Source organism: Sinocyclocheilus rhinocerous, unplaced genomic scaffold (assembly GCF_001515625.1).
Source record: "Sinocyclocheilus rhinocerous isolate Xijiao unplaced genomic scaffold, SAMN03320098_v1.1 scaffold307, whole genome shotgun sequence".
NCBI lineage: Eukaryota > Metazoa > Chordata > Actinopteri > Cypriniformes > Cyprinidae > Sinocyclocheilus > Sinocyclocheilus rhinocerous.
Genome location: NW_015662942.1, coordinates 34,520 through 41,795, shown reverse-complemented (window position 1 = coordinate 41,795; position 7,276 = coordinate 34,520). Strand labels below are relative to the sequence as shown.

Sequence of the window (7,276 nt, the reverse complement as noted above, 5' to 3'; positions counted from 1 at the left end):
AAATGAAGGGGTATGAATACTTTCGCAAGGCACTATATATATATATATATATAAAAATTTATTTCATTAGCTAGGATATTCATTATGCTTGTATATTCCATAACACTTTATAATAACTTTCATTCAGAAATCATTAACAAACATTATGTAATGCTTAACGGATCATTACTTCATATATATTCACATATCTACAAACGTGAAATAATGTGCTTGTTAATGTTTACTAATAAACGTATTAAACATGACCTAATAATTAACATTTCTTGTCAATTAAAATGCTTACAAACGTCATTCAACTTCTCATTCATATATGATATGATCATGCACATCTTCAAAATATACTAATGATTTTAACACGTTATACAATCATTAAAAGCTTTTGTTCATGCACAACACCTCTGCTGCTGTTGAGGTGTGATACGGGTAAGGTTAGGGACACGCCAAACTGGGTTGGGTGAGGGATCAACAGTGTGCAGGGGTCAATTGGTTTACTACAACGGAACACCATTTGATCGGTTTATATTACATTGTTTTGATAAATGAAGTATTTTCTGGAAATTTTCTTTTTTACCCCCCTCCTGTTGATGTATGACTCAAGGAATATTCAGTTTAATGATACACAATAGTAAACTAATATACGTGTTGAGCTGATAAAAAAAAAAAAAAAACATTTTGCCACCCAAATTACAACGTGTCATATGTCTTTAACTAAACTTACCTAACCACCCTTTACGCAAACATTGTTAAAGTAGCTACAAGTCCAGTGCCAATAAAGATCATACAATTAGGAAATGTTTATAAACATTTAAAAATGATGAATAGTCTCCACGTTAGATTGGGTACCGCAAAAACATTAACAAAATTAATACACGATTTGTAAACGTGTGAAAATACGGTGATTTCAGCTCATTTGGGACACTTTTTGCCATCAAAATGACTGCTCATAAAGGTACTAATGATTACTCAATGTTTATAAACATTTACAATTGATGAATACTTTCCACTTTAGATTGGGTACCGCAAAAACATTAACAAATTATTAATCAATCATTTAAGATGTGCAAATAGTACAAGTCTACACAACAACCAAAGGCCAAATACATGAGCTTTACAGACTGTGATTATGACTTAATGAATATATTAACATGAATACTTTAAGTACTTAATTAAGCTATAATATATATTACTAATTAACTTCTATTTTCACAACATTTGTAAATGTACAAATGAGCATTAGCCAGTGCATGTGTGTGAACTGAACTTTAATGACATTTGTAAACGTTCAAAAGTACATTCACAAATAAGCTTGTAAATATTGTACAATTTCTGTTCAAATCATTTTTTCATTTTTAAAATGCATTGAAAGTTCAATGACATTTGTTAACGTTAACTAAGGATCTGTTAAGTATTATATAATGTTTGTTAACCATTTATTCATGAAAGTTATTATAAAGCGTTACCGTATATTCATTATGAAGACAATTTGTTAGCATAGCCTAAAGTTGATTTAATATTCTTCTTCAATTCTAAGAAGTAACAAGTTAAGAAAAAATGGAATTAGCTTGTAGTCTATAGATAGGGCTCTAACCTATTTTTTTCTTCACTTTTATTAGACTGCAGATGGAAATTAAAATAATTATTGATAATCTTTCAAATGACAGAATCACTGACATAATTTAGGCTCAACTTTCTTCGACTAAACGACTTACATTTGAAGTGCTCACTTATGAATTAAAAGACAGACGACAATACTTTCCACTTTAGATTGGGTACCGCAAAAACATTAACAAATTATTAATCAATCATTTAAGATGTGCAAATAGTACAAGTCTACACAACAACCAAAGGCCAAATACATGAGCTTTACAGACTGTGATTATGACTTAATGAATATATTAACATGAATACTTTAAGTGCTAAATTAAGCTATAATATTACTAATTAACTTCTATTTTCACAACATTTGTAAATGTACAAATGAGCATTAGCCAGTGCATGTGTGTGAACTGAACTTTAATGACATTTGTAAACGTTCAAAAGTACATTCACAAATAAGCTTGTAAATATTGTACAATTTCTGTTCAAATCATTTTTTCATTTTTAAAATGCATTGAAAGTTCAATGACATTTGTTAACGTTAACTAAGGATCTGTTAAGTATTATATAATGTTTGTTAACCATTTATTCATGAAAGTTATTATAAAGCGTTACCGTATATTCATTATGAAGACAATTTGTTAGCATAGCCTAAAGTTGATTTCATATTCTTCTTAAATTCTAAGAAGTAACAAGTTAAGAAAAAATGGAATTAGCTTGTAGTCTATAGATAGGGCTCTAAGCTATTTTTTTCTTCACTTTTATTAGACTGCAGATGGAAATTAAAACAATTATTGATAATCTTTCACATGACAGAATCACTGACATAATTTAGGCTCAACTTTCTTCGACTAAACGACTTACATTTGAAGTGTTCACTTATGAATTAAAAGACAGACGACAAATCAATCACATCAAGAACAATCGAGATTTTTCTTGTAATAAACACTTTTTTTTTTTTTTTACAAAACCAATGCTGAATGATGTTTAACAGTGAGCATCTCCACTGCATAGCCGCATACATTTGGTGTCAGTTGCAAATATTAAACACGTTTAAACAAATCTTTGTGAAAACGACTGGCAATGACTGGTTCTTCAATTCTATGATTATACTCTTTACACACCACACACTATGCACATTTTTCTGCCCACTGCAAACAGCGACTGAGCCCAACTGGAACAGACCCGTGTCCGACTGGGCACGATCCGTCCTCAAGACCAAACGCCATTCATAATCGGCCTGACAGTCGTGAAGTGTGTTCTCGGCTTTAAGGAGCAATGAAACCCAACTGGAACTTTTTGGACCCAAGTATCAGCAGTTTGTCTGGTGCAGAAAAATGTACATAAATACAACCTTCAGCTGCGGAACATCCAGCTACAAGTCTTGCAGCTGTCAGCATGCTCTTTTAAGGCTGATTTTGTAAACGCTTTTAAACTAGGAAAATTATTTCTACTCAAATCATGTCAATCAATTTATTAATTTAATCATTAACTTTAAAGGTCACATATTGTACACCTTTCTGGAGTTTTATTTGAGCTTTTCATGTCCTTAAGGATATATATTTGCGGTGCACCAACAACCATCTCAATATATTTTTACAGCTCCTCTCAGGAGCTCTGCTGAGAACAGGTCGATTTTGGCCCGTCTAATTAATATTCATGAGCCTCTCTTCTGATTGGCCCGTTGTGTTCTGAGTGACGCACCGCCAGGCCAACCACAGGTAACTAGGGTCAGCCGACGTCACGGCGCTAGCTGGAGGCAGCAAAACAAAGGGGAAACTGGAAGCGGCCCATTCAAACCAGCGCAGATTCGGCTACATAAGGAGCTTCAAATATCACCTCGTTGTGATGTTGGGTGCTAGAATCGACGTAATACAGCCTCAAATTACAATTTTGATCACATATCTGCTGCCACTGCCACACAAAAAAACCGACGACGGCTGTGGTTAAACGTGATAAAACAAGCGGACTGGACAGAAGCGATCGTCAAAAATGCTCGCCTTTGCAGCGCACACTTCTTATCAGAAAAGGTTCAATAAAGTATTGTCTTTTGTTGTTATGGGCGCGTCTACACATTTCTTGCCATACGTCTATGTTTCTTGCATCTCACGACTATGTCGTGTATCAAATAATGTCTGTGTGCATGTGTGTGAAACAACAAACTGACGATTTATATATAAGCATTTGGAATTGGATATACATTGTTGTGATTAATTGGGGCTGGAACAATAATGTAGCTGTAAAAACAGTTGCCTGCTGAAATTGAAATGTATATACATCTTCATCATGACTAGATAGACACGGTGAGTTTGTCTTTACTATACACGTTAGATGTGATCCACCTCATAGTAACGATCCTGTCAGATCGTCCATCCTTTGAGTGAGAGTGTACCGTTACAGGTCGACCGATCTGGTTTCGTGGTTAAAGTTAACCTTTTCGACACGTTTCCGTGTTGTCGTTACTCCGCAATAGCATGGACGCGATGTTGTCTGGGGGTTTGGCAAAAGGAGAGTGGGACGGTGGGCGGTGCTCAGGGCATAGGCGTAGCTTGACGTTTGAGTTTGGGGGGGCCAAACCGAACCGATGGATTTGGTCAGACGTACTTTCAAACACATTTTACTTTTACTATAGTAAATCTACATATTCACATTCACAGAGCAGTGGCAAGTGCGTGAGGTTGTCATGGTAACCACATACATTGCCCACGAATTACAGCTGCGCTTCTATTTTGCCACACTATACACGTTTAAAATGCACAATAAACATGTCTGTCAAAACGATCTCAAAGGAGGCTTTTATTAAGCAAATCAAGGAGTGAATTACTCATCCACTGTTTTTAAAACAGACATTTGTTGGCCTTGATTCAAGTTGATGCACAATGAGGCGCACACTTTTTGTTTAGTCTTATTGAATAGACGATAAACAGTTTATATTCTAAAATCTATTTAAAGGTTGTGTTCTGTGAAAATTAAATAACATTTGGATGTAAATGGTCGGCATAAAAGTAGTGTGCGGCTAAACCGGCTGCGTCCTGTGGATCACCTTTATCTGATCGTCCGGGTCTGGAATCAAGCACGGCACTAATATCTTCATCGGAGTTTTTCCTTGTCTCCAGATTTCTCTGCAGTTCGTGTATGTTGTTAAAAACGCAGAACATCATTTTATTCCACACAACAGGCAAGAATTACCGTTATGTCTATTATCCACCAAAATGCAGATTCGTCATGTGACAATTCTTACGCAAATGAGCTTGAGGGAGACGTTAAGTTTGTCTTGATTTATTAATTTACTTACAATAACAATTTAAAATGTATTCACTTTTACATGTATTATTAACTGCATTATATGCAGTTTTACTTCACAGAAAAAACTATATCAATAAATATTTTGTACAATTCTTAAATCGCTGTGGGGGAGCCAGGCCCCCCTGGCCCCCCCACAAGCTACGCCCATGGCTCAGGGTGGTGACTGAAGGCGGTGACTGTGTAGTTCTGACGTCACCTTTTTACGCAAGTCACAATGGATCGTGAAAAATCACACCTACTTTATGCAGGCTGTGTGCATTTTACTGTGGACTGACTGTTTTGAAACTTATATGCTAGTTAAATAGCCCCTAGACCTCAGTTAACGTTTGACAATATGGGACCTTTAACTCACCATTGTTATGAGTCGGTGACGAGTCTCATCACTTTCAGTACAGAGGAGGCGGAACTGTGTTGACGCCCAGCTGTCCGTACTGTGCCGTGCGGTACGCTACTGCAACGATGTGGTCACACGGTGAGCTCATAGCAATGCGGGAAAAGCTGCGGGGCGGTATTGGAGGGTGGGAAGTCCTTCGGCACAGGAATCTGTGAAGATGCAACACAAAGATACTCTGTTAAAACAATGGCAATAGTCATGATTTCCAAATATTTTCACCAAACCAAAAGTTTTACAAGCCTTTTTCACCAAGTTTCACTAGGCTCCCAATGATGTAGAAACACTCAAAAACATTAGTAGAAAATGAGCTTCTTTTTAAACATAATGGGCCTCATTCATAAAACATTCGTAAATATACGAGTACATTCTGAGTAATTTACGCGTAAAACGGACCTTCCCCAAAACTCTCCTCCGGATTCACAAATACTTCGTAAAGGTCACATTTCATAGTTAAATGCGTGTATGTTAATGAATTCCAATCATTCGGAAATAGGGCGTGCATGCACGCTCATTCACAATTAGCATATTCCCCGCCTATGAATTACAGCTACACAAATTACGTATCTAGGAATGGTGTGGAATACTTTCAACTTAATTCTCAGGTTTGCAAACTTATATTGCACAAATGCATAAGAGACTAATGGGCTATATGCCTAACAATAAATTAAAACATTAACATGTGTCCAGCAGAGTGTTTTTAGCCAGCTGACAATGCCTGGTGCTCTTCTGAAAACGACCAGCTGGTGGTGCTTGAGAGAGCTTTGGAGGTAGTGCTGGGCGGTATACCCGTTCATACCGAATACCGGTGTTTCTTTTTGTTATGATATGAATTTTCACAATACCGCAATACTATGTCGCTTAAACAACGTTCGGAACGCGACACTGTTTGAAAAAGGTCCCTTTTCACTGTTGCACTGTGGTGAGGGAACAGCTGTATGTGTTACTAAGCGTGAAAGTTCCCAAACTGAAGCTGTAGAACGTGATGACACAGTAGAACTCCTCCACAGTATCCACATTGGCCGCCACAAATATCCACCGCCCCCTGTCATCAGCTCCCGCATCTCACACACACACACACGAGCGCCACTTTAGCACTACATTTAGCAACTTTCAGACCCTTTTAGCGGCTTTTTTCCATAGAATATTCATACTGACAAACCTAGCCACTTTTTTGGATAAACCTTAGCTACGGTTCAGTTGGAAGATTTCGCCAGTGCTGTCCCGCGAACGCGAGGTCTGACTTTCCCGGAGAAGTGTCACCTCTGGTATTATATTCTAAATTAGGAGTGCTTTTCATGCAAAAACCTTAACATAATTTGACTTCATGGAACATACAACAACAACACTACTACTAATAATAATGCAGTTCATGATCCCTTTACAAATCAAAAAGAAAAAGCTCCAACAAACCTGCCTGGAAGTTGGTTAGTAATTATGAAGACCCCGATTAGCTGATACAGGTGTGTTATATTGGGGTCGGGACTGAACTCAGGCCCGTGGCCCTCCAGGAGCAGGATTGGACACCCCTGCTTTACACAATCAATTATCCACTGAGCAGGGGTTTCCAAACTCGGTCTTGGAGGGCCACTGTTCTGCAGAACTTGGCTCCAACTTGCCTCAACACACCTGCCTACAAGTTTCTAGCATGCCTAGTGTAGCGAGACCTTGATTAGCTGGTTCAGGTGTGTTTAATTGGGGTTGGAGCTAAACGCTGCAGGACAGTAGGCGCGTTTCCATTACAGATTTGCGCAAAACTTCTGCGATATTTTATAAATGTCGATCAAAAAGTATTGCCAAATGACAGCGTTTCCGTTAACCAATGTTATGCGACTAAAACGTAACCTTTTGCCTCTCGCGATAAGTCATGGCAACGGATTTTGGCTATATTTATTCAAAGGAGGCTTTTTGCGTGTATCTTTACAGAAGCAGCAAAGAGAGCCGCTTCAGAAACGTGCGTGGCGCGGCTGGAATAAACCATAG

General features: G+C 37.6%; 1 long non-coding RNA gene across 3 annotated transcripts in view; it reads right to left on the bottom strand.

The window, feature by feature from the left end:
- The window catches only part of LOC107728506 (uncharacterized), a 77,410-nt gene that overhangs the window by 65,022 nt on the left and 5,112 nt on the right, over nucleotides 1–7,276 (bottom strand). For all 3 annotated transcript variants that reach the window (XR_001638482.1, XR_001638480.1, XR_001638481.1), the window contains exon 3: nucleotides 5,255–5,445. This is a non-coding gene — a long non-coding RNA (uncharacterized LOC107728506). The remainder of the gene's footprint in view (nucleotides 1–5,254; nucleotides 5,446–7,276) is intronic.